This window comes from Chiloscyllium plagiosum, unplaced genomic scaffold (assembly GCF_037043375.1).
Source record: "Chiloscyllium plagiosum isolate Xiang-an unplaced genomic scaffold, Cpla_swu_hap1 HiC_scaffold_44, whole genome shotgun sequence".
NCBI classification, from domain to species: Eukaryota; Metazoa; Chordata; class Chondrichthyes; order Orectolobiformes; family Hemiscylliidae; genus Chiloscyllium; species Chiloscyllium plagiosum.
Genome location: NW_028270182.1, coordinates 5,945,484 through 5,958,787, shown reverse-complemented (window position 1 = coordinate 5,958,787; position 13,304 = coordinate 5,945,484). Strand labels below are relative to the sequence as shown.

At 47.1% G+C, this 13,304-nt stretch overlaps 1 pseudogene; it reads right to left on the bottom strand.

The window, feature by feature from the left end:
- Positions 1 to 4,181: 4,181 nt before the first annotated feature.
- On the bottom strand, positions 4,182 to 8,152 carry LOC148136869 (uncharacterized; annotated as a pseudogene).
- Between the last annotated feature and the right edge of the window lie 5,152 nt (positions 8,153 to 13,304).

Here is a 13,304-nt window from a genome sequence, read left to right as displayed (position 1 = left end):
GCACAGATAGCCTCACAATGCTACACTTATCTAGTTTCCACCCGAAACATATTAAAACAGCCATCCCCTGCAGACAAGCCCTCCGCAAATACAGGATCTATTCAGATGAGGAGGAATGTGCCGGGCATTTGAAAGTGCTCAAGGATGCCCTCATAAGAACAGGGTACTCATTGACGTCCAGTTCTGATGTGTCACAGTGAGAAATTGTAATGACCTCCTCAGGGGACAGACATAGGCTGAGTACCCTTCATTGTCCGGTACTTCTGAGAGTTGAATGACTAGGCCATATTCTTCGTAGTTTAGATCAGAGTGGTGCTGGAAAAGCACAGCAGGTCAGGCAGCATCGGAGGAGAAGGAAAATCGATGTTTTGGGCAAAAGCCCTTCATCAGAATCTTTTGCCCGAAATGTTGATTTTCCTGCTCCTCGGATGCTGCCTGACCTGCTGTGCTTTTCCAGCACCACTCTGATCTAAACTCTGGTTTCCAGCATCCTCAGTCCTCACTTTTGCCATGTTCTTCGTAGCCTTCAACAAATTATCGATGAGGATGAGCACCTCACCAAGACCTTGCCCGCGCCTCCACTTCTTGCCTTTAAACGACCACCAAACCTTAAACAGATCATGGTTCGTAGCAAACCACCCAGACTTCAGGACAACGACACTGTACAACCCTGCCACGGCAACCGCTGCAAGATGTATCAGAGTATCGACATGGATAACACCATTATACATGGGGACACCTTCCAGCAAGTACGCAGCAAGTACTCATGTGACTCAGCCAACATGCTCTATCTCATAGGCTGCAGGCAAGGCTGCCCACAGTCTGACATAGCATTGGGACACAGACAGACTTCACACCTGTTGTGTTCAAAAGCTGAGCTATCTTGAAAATGTAATTTAAAGGAAGTTCTGGGTTTACATTTCCATTTTCCTCATGATTTTATAAACCTCTATAAGGTCATCCCTCAGCCTCCAACAGTCCAGGGAAAAAGGCCTGTTTGGCCCCTCCCTGTAGCTCAAACCCACTAACTTTCAACTTTCACAACATTCCTCCAATAGGAGGGAAACCAGAATTGCACACACTATTCCAAAAGTGGTCTAACCAATGCCCTGAACAGCCGCAACATGACCTCCCAACTCCTATTCCAATAAAGGAAAGTATACCAAAAACCTTCTTCACTATCCTATCTACCTGCGACTGCACTTTCAAGGAATTATGCATCTGCACTCCCAGGTCACTTTGTTCAGCAACAATCCCCAGGATCTCACCATTAATTGTATAAGTACTGCCCTGATTTGCCTTTCCAAAATGCAGCACCTCACATTTATCTAAACTAAACTCCATCTGCCACTCCTCGGCCCATTGGCCCATCTGATCCAGATCCCATTGTACCTTGAGGTAACCTTCTTTGCTGTCCACGACATCTCCAATTCTGGTGTCATCTGCAAACTTGCTAACTGTACCTCCTAAGTCCACATCCAAATCATTTATATAAATGACAAAGGCACCGATCCTTGAGGCACACCACTGGTCACAGGGCGACCAAAATTGAACGCAGTAACTGTCCGGTATAGATTAGATTAGATTCCCTACAGTATGGAAACAGGCCCTTCGGCCCAACAAGTCCACACTGACCCTCCGAAGAGCAACCCACCCAAACATTTACCCCTTACCTAACACTATGGGCAATTTAGCCTGGCCAATTCACCTGACATGCACATCTTTGGACTGTGGGAGGAAACCGAAGCACCCGGAGGAAACCTACGTAGACACGGGGAGAACATGCAAACTCCACACAGTCAGTCGCCTGAGGCGGGATCTCGATGTACTCTGAGGTAACCTTCTTTGCTGTCCACTGCACTTCTAATTTTAGTGTCATCTGCAAACTCACTGATTATACCTCCGATGTTTGTGTCCAAATCATTTATATAACTGATGAAATGTAGTGGACCCAGCACCAATCTTTGTGGCACACCACTGGTCACAGCCCTCTAATCTGAAAAGTAACCCTCTACCACCACTCTCTGTCTTCTACCTTCAAACCAGTTCCGTATCCAAATGGCTAGATCTCTCTGTTTTCCATGTAATCTCACTTGCTAACCAGTCTACCTTGTCAAACATTTTTTGAAGTCCATATAGATCATGTCCACCACTCTGCCCTCATCAATCCTCTTTGCTACTTCTTCAAAATCTCAGTCAAGTTAGTGAGACATGGTTTCCCATGCACAAAGCCATGTTGATTACTCATTAATCAGTTCTTGCTTTTCCAAATACATGATAATCCTTTTTCTCAGGATTCCTTCCAAGGACTTGCCCATGACCTTTGTCAGGCTTATCAGTTTATAGTTCCCTGGTTTTACCTTACCACCTTTCTTAAATACTGGCACCACGTCAACCAACCTCCAATTTTCCAGCACCTCACCTGTGACTATCCATTACACAAGCATCTCAGCAAGGGGCCCTGTAATCACTTCCTTAGCTTCCCACAGAATTCTAGGGTACATCTGATTTATTCACTTTCACGCACTTGAAGACATCCAGCATGTCTTTCTCTGTAATATGAACATTTTTTAAGGTGTCGCCATTTATTTTCCAGGTCAAAATTCTACTGATAAAAAAAATTGAGTCAGAATATGTAATCTTTATGGCTTTGAACTGAACTTGATTAATGCATTAATATTCATCTTCGTCATTTCTCAAGTTATCAGCAACATAAACAAAAGGGACTTTGAATGAAATAAATTTACAAAGGTTGCAATAGTAATAAAATAAATAATTACATGTTAAAATGGCAATGTCAGGCAGATTGCATATTTTCAGCCTCCTTTGTAACTTGTTGGCTCTGATGCAAACAGTATTATGCACAGTTTACAGATTGCTTCAAAACTGCTGGAAAAGCCATTGCCAGGAACAATATCACACAGTTCCAAGATGGCATTGGACCCTCATTCAGATAGAATTTTAAAGCAAGCTCATTGGGCTTTAAAATCATAGGGCTGAAAGTTCAAGCCCCAGTCCATAGATATTAAACTAAAGCCCCATTAGCACTCTCAAGTGATTACAAGTAATCACATGGCTCTATTTGGAGGGGTGGTGATAGTGTAGTAGTATTGTTGCTGGGCCAGCATTCCAGAGCCCAAATAATTCACAGGATCCATGTTCTAATCCCAACACAGCAGATGATTGCATTTGCATTCAACTGAAAAAAGATAATCTGTAATTAAAATCAACGATGACCATGAAATCACTGTCAATTGTTGTAAAAGCCCAGCTGGATTACTAATGCCATTAAGGAAGGAAATCTGCTGTCCTTACCTGGTCTGGGTCAACATACAACTCCAGATCCACAGCAAAGTGGCCGATCAAACTATTCAATAAGCCTGAAACTGGATAAACGAACTGGCGTTAAGTCAATGGAAGAAACAACAGCATACTCAGCTTTGACAACCAATCATACCAAAACCTAAGACACAACATTGAGAGCATCTGGGAACACACCACACATGTATCATACCCTGAACTTCAATGGTGCACCCAAAATATGCCAATTATCAGAACATGCCAGAATTTTGTCAAGTCTTTTCCATTCGGTCCTGGACTGCTTCATTATTTGAGGAGTTGCAAAAGGTACTACATGTTGTTGCAAGCATCAGTGAACATCGCCATGATGCAAGAAAGGTCATTGATGAAACAACTGTAGATGGTTGGGTCTGGGATAACCGTAAATCTCTTAAGGTCCCCAGCAGCACAGATGGCAGTCTTCAGCGAAGTTACTTTGCTCCACATACTATCAAGGAAGAGCTGGAGTACTATGAGCCCTCAGCAATAGCATTGAATACTTGCGCTCCAGAACTAGCTACACAGGTAGCCGAGCTGTTTCAGTACATCTACAATAGTTATCAATCTGGCAATAAGGAAAATTGCCCAGATATGACAGGCCCATGAGGCAAGGATAAATCAAACCCAGAATTCTGCTCCTCAAAAGGCAATGGAAGGGATCATCATCAGTGGTATCAGGTATCATTTGCAATGGAATGACCTGCTCAGACTTCTTTTTAATTTCAAAAATATACTTTAATCATAAAATTATTTGTGTATCTATACAATTGGTCATGCCATTCTTATGCACACATTACATTTCTTTACATACAATCATTCGTATATACAAGTCTGTACATTGACTATCCAGCTATTCTGGGTGGGCCCCCTGTTCTTAGGCACGTGGACGTTACACGGTGGTCTTTCCCCACCGTGCCTTGGCGGCAGCTGCCCCAAGCTTCAGCGTGTCCCTCAACACATAGTCCTGGACCTTGGAATGTGCCAGTCTGCAACACTCAGTCGGGGTCAACTCCTTCAGCTGGAAGATCAACAGGTTTCGGACCACCCAGAGAGCGTCCTTCACCGAGTTGATGATCCTCCAGGCAGAGTTGATGTTCGTCTCAGTGTGCGTCCCGGGGAACAGACCGTAGAGCACGGAGTCCCGCGTCACGGCGCTGCTTGGGACAAACCTCGACAAACACCACTGTATTCCTCTCCAGACTTCCTCTGCGTAGGCACATTCCAGAAGGAGGTGTGTGACAGTCTCGTCCCCCCCGCAGCCACTTCGAGGGCAGTGTGTGGTGCGGCAGAGAGTCCGGGCGTGCATAAAGGATCTCACAGGCAGAGCCCTTCTCACCACCAGCCAAGCCATGTCTTGGTGCTTGTTGGAAAGTTCTTGTGATGAGGCATTCTGCCAAATGATTTTGGCAGTCTGCTCAGGGAACCGCTCGATAGGATCCACCATCTCCTTTTCCCGAAGGGTCTCAAGGACACTGCGTGCTAACCACTTCCTGATGGACTTGTGGTCAAAGGTGTTTCTCCACGAAGGGCAGGTGATAGGGAATGGTCCAACTACTTGGGGCGTTCCGCGGCAGCGAGGCCAGGCCCACCCTTCGCAACACCGGGGACAGGTAGAACCTCAGTATGTAGTGACACTTGGTGTTTGCGTACCGGGGATCCAAGCATGGCTTGATGCAGCCACACACAAAGGTGGCCAAATGGGTGAGGGTGGCATTGGGCGTGTTTTTTCCTCCATTGCTCATGTCTTTATACATTGTGTCCCTTCGGACCCTGGCCATCTTTGATCTCCACATGAAGTGGAAGATGGCCCCGGTGACTGCGGTGGCACAGGTTCTGGGGAAAGGTCAGACCTGTGCCACACATAACAACACTGACAGAACCTCACACCTGATGACCAGGTTTTTACCCATGATGGAGAGCGACCGTAGCTTCTATCTACCCAGTTTCTGCCTCACTTTCTTGATTCGTTCCTCCCAAGTCTTGGCACACGCCCCAGCCCCCCCGAACCAAATATCCAGCACCTTCAGGTGGTCGGTCCTGACGGTGAAGGGGATCGAGGATTGGTCGGCCCAGTTCCCGAAGAGCATGACCTCGCTCTTGCCTCGGTTTACCTTGGCCCCCGAGGCCCGTTCGAACTGGTCACAGATGCACAGCGGATCCGAGCAGAAAACGGCGACCACATCCATGTACAGGGAGGCCTTAACCTGTAGGCCCCCACTGCCAGAAATAGTCACCCCTCTCAGGCTCGCATCCTTCCTGATGGACTTGGCAAATGGCTCTATGCAGCACACAAACAAGGCAGGAGAGAGAGGGCAGCCATGCCTGACTCCAGATCTGACTGGGAAGCTATTTGATTCCCACCCATGGATTGGGACTGCATTGACAACGTTGGTGTAGAGCAGTCTGATCCTATTACAGATTCCCTCCCCGAAGCCCATTTTGGAGAGAACATCTCTCATATACTTATGAGATATCCTGTCAAAGACTTTCTCCTGGTCCAGGCTGATGAGGCAGGTATCCAACCTCCTGTCCTGCACGTAGGCGATCGTATCCCTGAGGAGTGCGAGACTCTCAGCGATCTTCCTGCCCGGTACAGCACAGGTTTGGTTAGGGTGGATCACCGATCCCAGAGCAGACCTGACCCAGTTGGCGATGACCTCTGCCAAGATTTTGTAATCTGCATTTAATAGTGAAATTCGTCTTCAATTTCTGATTTCCTACCTCTCCCCCTTCCGCTTGTAGATGAGGGTGATGATGTCTTTCCTCATGGATTCACTCATGGTACCGGCCCAAAGCATACTGACATACACCTCCAGCAGGTCCTGGCCCATCAGGTCCCACAGAGCGGAATAGAGCTTGACCAGTAAGCTGTCGCTTCCAGGAGTTTTATTCTTTTTGAAGGACTCCAGGGCCTTGGTCAGCTCGTCCAGAGATAGTGGCTGGTCCAGCCTCTCCCATGTTCTGTCGTCTAAGACCTCCGTGATAGAGGACAGGGATGACTGGGAGGCCGTGCTGTCGGTTGGCTTCGAGTCATACAGACTGGCATAGAAGGATTTGCTGATCCTCATGATGTCAGCCTGAGATGACGTTACCGAGCCATCTTCTTCCTTCAGGCTGCAGAGCACGGGGCTCTCTTTGTGCATCTTCTGGATGAAGAAACGTGAGCACGTCTCGTCCTGCTCCACCGAGCGGACCCTGGACCAGAAGATTATCTTGGAGGCCTCCAAGGCAAAGAGCGAGGCTTGCTGGCCCTTCACCTCCTGGAGGTCCTCCGTGACATCGATCCTCATCGTCTGCAGAAGGAGCAGGTTCTGCATACTTTCCTGGAGCTGGGACAGTTTTCCCCGCCTCTCTCTCGCCTCCTAAAAACCTTTGAGGATGAAGAACCGCTTGATGTTCCCTTTCACTGTTTCCAACCAGTCCACTGGGGACTCAAACAGGGGCTTCACGGTTCTCCAACCTGCGTAGTCCCTCTTGAGCTCCTCAATGTTTCCCGGGGTCAACAGCTTGGTGTTCAGCTTCCACATTCCCTTACCAGCCCATTGCTCATCCTGTAGGTGACAATCGGCCAGCAGGAGGCAGTGGTCGGAGAAGAACACCGGCTTGATGTTGGTGGATCTGACCGAGAGCGTTCAGGACACAAACAGGTCATCTATCCTTGAGCGGATAGACCAGTCTGCCCGTGACTAGCTGTATCTACGCTGCGCTCTGTCTGCAGGGGTGCTGAAGACGTCGTGCAGCTTGGCATCTTTTACCGTGTCCATCAGGGCTCTGGATGTGGCGTCCAGTTTACTGTCCCCCCCGCCGGATCGTCCATCTGCATCAATGATACAGTTGAAGTCTCCGGCCAGAATGACCGGCCTGGACGTAGCCAGCAACAGTGGAAGCTGTTGCAGGACGGCCAACCGTTCACTCTTACCCACTGGGGCGTACACATTAATCAGTCTCAGGGGAGCATTCTTGTACATGATGTCGGTGATGAGGAGGCGCCCGCCCACCACCTCCTTAACCTCAGAGATGGTGAAGTTGCCTCCTCGCAACAGGATACCCAGATCTGAGGCGTGGCTATCGTTGCCCCCCGACCACACTGACGGCCCATGGGCCCACAAGCTCGACCATCTCCTGTAGCTGCTGAGGTGGGGTATCCCACACTCCTGCAGAAACAGGAACATCGGCTTTAACGTTGGCCAGGAAGGCCAGTGTAGAGACACATCGCGCAGCAGATTTAATGCTACGCACATTAATACTGGCAATATTTTTCCCCATTTTAACAGTTTATGAGGTTACCAGTGTCCATTTGCTGTTGGTTCTGCCTCTCTGGGGTAGCTATCTGCATTCCTGTGATGAACACGAACTGCTGGACCCTCGCAGGGCTGAGGTAGCTGTCTGGCTCCACTCTGCAGGCATTTCCCTCTGGTGTCTTCGGGTCGGGACCAGGGTTCGCACAGTCCCGTTCTCTGTCTGACAGCTGGGCTGTTAGAGGATCGCTGCTCCCAGTTACCTGGAGCTGTGGGGCGGTGGGCACCTCCTGGTTTTCACAGGGTGGGGGGTGGTCTTTACTAGCCCCCTCACAGGGTTCATCATTTCCTGTTTGGGGGGTGCTGCCCTCCTTTCTCCCCGTGGCGCTCTGACTTTTCCTCTGGTGATGACACTCCTTACGCCCATCCTCACCATCTGAAGAGCTGGCTGTATCCTCATCGTGTAGGTGTCGTTTCCCCCTTTGCTGGGTGGCTTTGGGGGGCTGGCAAGGTTTCCTTTTCCTGGTTTTTACAAGAATCCACTCCTCTGCCTCCTTGGTTTGCTCCTCCTCCATTTCCTCCGTCTGTCCTGTGGGAGCTTGGATTGGCTGCTACACTTCGCCGCTGGCTGCCGTCTGCTCCCCTCCATCCTTCTGGGTGCTCCCAGACACCATTCCCCTGCTGGTTTGTGGTACCTTGCCAGCCCTTTGCGATCCACGGCTCGCATTGCCACCTCCGGCCATCTGTGCATAGGTGGTGGCCCCTCGTCTTAGGCAGGCCTTGTACACGTGGCCTGCCTCTCCACACAGATTGCAGTTCTTGGCCTCTTTGCATTCTTTGGTCGGGTGACCCTCCTTCTTACAGTTCTGACAAATGGTGACCTTATAGTCCGCCGCCATGTGGCCTGACCTCCTGCAGGTTTGGCACACTTTCGGCTGCCCTGCGTACGTCAGGTACCCTCTGCTCTCTCCGATTGCAAAGCTGGAGGGTGGGTGGAGGATGTTCCCACTGGCGTCGACCCTCAGACTTATACTGACCTGCCACTTGCTAGTCCAGATCCTGACCCACCCTTCCACTTCCTTATCTAAGTCATTTATAAAAATCACAAACAGCAGAGATCCCAGAACAGATCCCTGCAGAACACCATTGATCACCGAGCTCCAGGCTGAATACTTTTCATCTACTACCACCCTCTGTCTTCTATGGGCCAGCCAATTCTGTATCCAGACAGCTAGATTTCCTTGTATCCCATGCCTCCTTACTTTCTGAATGAGCCTATCATGGGGAACCTTATCAACAGCCTTGCTAAAATCCATGTACACCACATCCACTGTTCTATCTTCATCAATGCGTTTTGTCACATCCTCAAATAATTTAATAAGGTTTTTGAGGCATGCTCTGCCCCTAACAAAGCCATGCTGACTATCTCTAATCAAACTATGGTTTTCCAAGTAAATCATATATCCTGTGTCTCAGATTCCTCTCCAATAATTTGCCCACTAAGACTGACTGGTCTGTAATGCCTAGGATTATCCCTACTCACTTTCTTGAACAAGGGAATTACATTGGCCACCCTCCATCATCTAGTACTTTTCTAGTGGACAGTGAAGTTGCAAAGACATCACCATGGGCGCAACAATCTCTTCCCTCACTTCCTGTAGGAACCTTGGATATATCCCAACTGGCCCAGGAGACTTATCTATCCTTATGTTTTTCAACATTTTCTGCACATCTTCCTTCTTAACATCAACCTGTTCAAACATACTGATCTGTTTCACACTGTCCTCACAAACGACAAGGTCCCTCTCAGTCACGAGTACTGAAGCAAAGAATTCATTAAGGACCTCCCCTACCTTCTCCAACTCCAGGCACAAGTTCCCTCCACTATGCCTGATTAGCCCCACCCTCACTCTGGCCATCCTCTTGTTCCTCACATAAGTGTATGATGTGGCTCAGGGATGGAGAGGACTGACAGTTTAATGTTCCAGGGTATAGATGCTATAGGAATGATAGAAAGGAGAGTGGCATTTTTGAATTGGGATAACATTTTGCTATACTTCGGGAGAATATTCCTGGGAATACATCCAGGGACGTTATTTGGGTGGAACTGAGAAATAAGAAAGGGATGATCACCTTATTGGGATTGTACTATTTCCCCGTGCCCCCCCCCCCCCACCCCCACCCCCAGTAATCAGCAGGAAACTGAGAAACAAATTTGGAAGGAGATATCAGTTATCTGAGATAATGAGAATGGTTATAGTAGGGGATTTTAACTTTCCAAACACAAGGAGGGACTACTTAAATGACAGGAATGTGTTAAGTGTGTACAGGAAAATTCATTGATTTAGTATGTGGATGTACCTACTAGAGAAGGTGCAAAACATGACCTACTCTTGGGAAATAACAGGGCAGGTGACTGAGGTCTTAGTGGGGGAGCACTTTGGGGCCAGCGACCATAATTCTATCATTTTAAAGTAGTGATGGAAAAGGACAGATCAGACCGAAAAGGCCAAGTTCTAAATTGCAGGAAGGTCAATTTTGACAGTATTATGCAAGAACTTTCAAAAGTTAATTGGAGGAGGATGTTCACAGATAAAGGGACGGCTGGAAAAATGAGATAATGAGGGTCCAGGAACAGTATGTTCCTGTCAGGACAATGCTGGATGTCAAGAGAAATTGAGGTATTAGTCAAGAAAAAGGAGGAAGCATATGTCAGTTATAGACAGCAGAGATCGAGTGGTTCCTTAGAAGCGTATAAAGGCAAATGTAAGGGGGAAATCAGGGGGGCAGAATGGCGATATCAGATAGCCTTGGCAAATAAGGTTAAGGAGAATTGAAAAAGGATTTTATAAATACATTAAGGACAGAAGGATAACTAGGGAGAGAATAGGGCTCCTTAAAGATCAGCAAGGTCATCTGTATGAGCTGCCAGAGGATGTGGTGGAGGCTGGTACAATTGCAGCATTTAAGAGGCATTTGGATGGGTATATGAATAGGAAGGGTTTGGAGGGATATGGGCCAGGTACTGGCAGGTGGGACTAGATTGGGTTGGGATATCTGGTCGGCATGGACAAGATGGACCGAAGGGTCTGTTTCCGTGCTGTACATCTCTATGACTCTATGTGTGGAACCGCACGGCATGGGGAAGATACTAAACAAGTATTTTGCAACAGTGTTTACAGTGGAGAAGGATATAGAGAATATAGAATGGTGAGAGAATAGATAGCAACATCTTGAAAAATGACCATATTACAGATGAGGAGGTGCTGGACAGCTTAAAGCGCATAAAGGTAGATAAATCTCCAGGCCCTGATCAGGTGTACCCTAAAACTCTGTGGAAGCTGAGGAAGCGATTGCTGGGCCCCTTACGGAAATATTTTTATCATCAATAGACTACAGGTGAGGTGCTGGAAGACTGGAGGATGGCTAACGTGGCAGCACTATTTAAGACAGATGGTAAGGAAAAGCCAAGGAACTATAGAGCAGTGAGCCTAACATTGGTGGTGTGCAAGTTGTTGGTGGGGATTCGGTGGGACAGGATTTACATGCATTCAGAAAGGAAAGGACTGATTAGGGATAGTTAAATGGTTTTGTGCATGGGAAACCGTGTCATACTAACTAGATTGAGTTTTCAAAGAAGTAATGAAGAGGATTGCTGAAGGCAGAGCGGTGGACGTAATCTCTTTGGACTTCAGTAAGGCACTCAGCAAGGTTCTTCATGGGAGACTGGTTAGCGATGTTAGGTCACATGGAATGCAAGGAGAACTAGCCATTTGGATACAGAAATTGCTCAAAGGTAAAAGACAGACGGTGGTGGTGAAGGGTTACTTTTCAGACTGGAGGCCTGCGACCAGTGGTGTGCCACAAGGATCGGTGCTGGGTTCACAGCTTTTCATCATTTGTATAAATGATTTGGACACGAACATCGAAGGTACAATTAGTAAGTTTGCAGATGACACTAAAATTGGAGGCGCAATGGACAGCAAAGAAGATTACCCCAGAAATACATCGAGATCTTGATCAGTTGGGCCAACGGGCCGAGGAGTGGCAGATGGAGTTTCATTTCAATAAATGTGAGGTGCTGCATTTTGGAAAGGCAAATCAGTGCAGGACTTATACACTTAATGGTCAGCCCTAAGGCAAGTTACAAAACAAAGAGACCTTGGAGTGCAGGTTCATAGTTTCTTGAAACTGGAGTCACAGGGAGACAATGTGCTAAAGTAGGAGTTTGGCATGCTTGCCTTTACTGGTCAGAGCATTCACGGGAGGAGTTGGGATGTCATGTTGTAGCGATACTGGACATTTACTGCATTCAGTTTTGGTCACCCTTTTACAGGAAGGATGTTGTTAATCTTGAGAGGGTTCAGAAAAGATTTACAAGGTTATTGTTGGACTGCTGGGTTTGAATTATAGGGAGAGGCTGAATAGGCTGGGGCTATTTTCCCTGGAGTGTCAGAGGTTGAGGGATGACCGTATGCAGGTTTATAAAATCGTGAGTGGCCTGGTAGGGTAATTAGCCAATGTTGTTTTCCTAGGCTAGGAGAAGTCCAAAACTAGAGGGCATAGGATTAAGGTGCGAGGGGAAAGATTTGAAAAGGGCCTGATGGGTAACATTTTAACGCAGAGGGTGGTGTCTGTATGGAACAAGCTGCTAGAGGAAGTAGTGGAGGCAAGTACAATTACAACCTTTAAAAGTCATCTGTATATGAATAGGAAGGGTTCAGACTGGGTCAGATTGAGATGTCTGCTCGGTGTGGACAAGTTAGACCAGAGGGTCTATTTATGTGCTGTATGATACTACAATAGCAAAGTGTGCCTGGATTGTGTTTGAGTCGGAGATGATCACACTCTCATATATCTGCTGCTCTTGCCCTTTGAGGTGGCGTAGATTATGGAATTGGTTATGCTACCAGTGAAATCTAGTCAGGTTTGTTGAGCATGCTGTAGACAGTATGCCCTGCAGCACTGTGTATTGATGGCAGGAATAGATGTTTAAGATGGTGGATGAGCTGCCGAGCAAGCAGCCTGATTATTATCAGCATCGCAGTGTGAGTGCCCTCCTCAACTCTCTCAAGGGCAGCTTGACCCCACAACCTTAACTGCTGGGATCACGTAACAGGAATTTGGGTCCATCTGTTGTGAACTAAAAAGCCTCATTGTATGATTGGTGTGGTCAGAACTCTCAATGCAAGTGAGAATTCCGAAAATGACCCTAAGACAATATGCTCAAGTGGTTCATGAATAAAAAAAAAAATCACTTGCCATTCCTGTGTGTGAGCTAAAGCAGTTAGATTGTGCTGTATAAGAGTGGCAGGTATATAAACACAATGATTATTTGAAATTTTCAAAGATTCTCAGATAGTGTAAAAAAAGACAACATGTGTGATAGTCAATCTTAATATAACTGTTTGCTAAAGACACCAGACACATGGGAGGCATGGTGTCGTAGTAATGTCACTGGACTAATAATCCAGAGGCATGGGTTAATGTTTGGTGAGCATGGGTTCCAATCCTGCGGTAGAGCGTGAAATCTATTTTCAATAAAAATCTGGAATAAAATGTTATCTTATTGGTATTATCACTAGACTATTAATTCAGGAGCTCAGTTAAATTTCTGGGGAGCTGGGTTCAAATTCTGCCATGAATGAAAATAAAAAAATCTGGAATTAAGAATCTATGGATTCTTAATTCTGGTTCTACAGTTCTGGTCGCCCCATTACAGGAAGG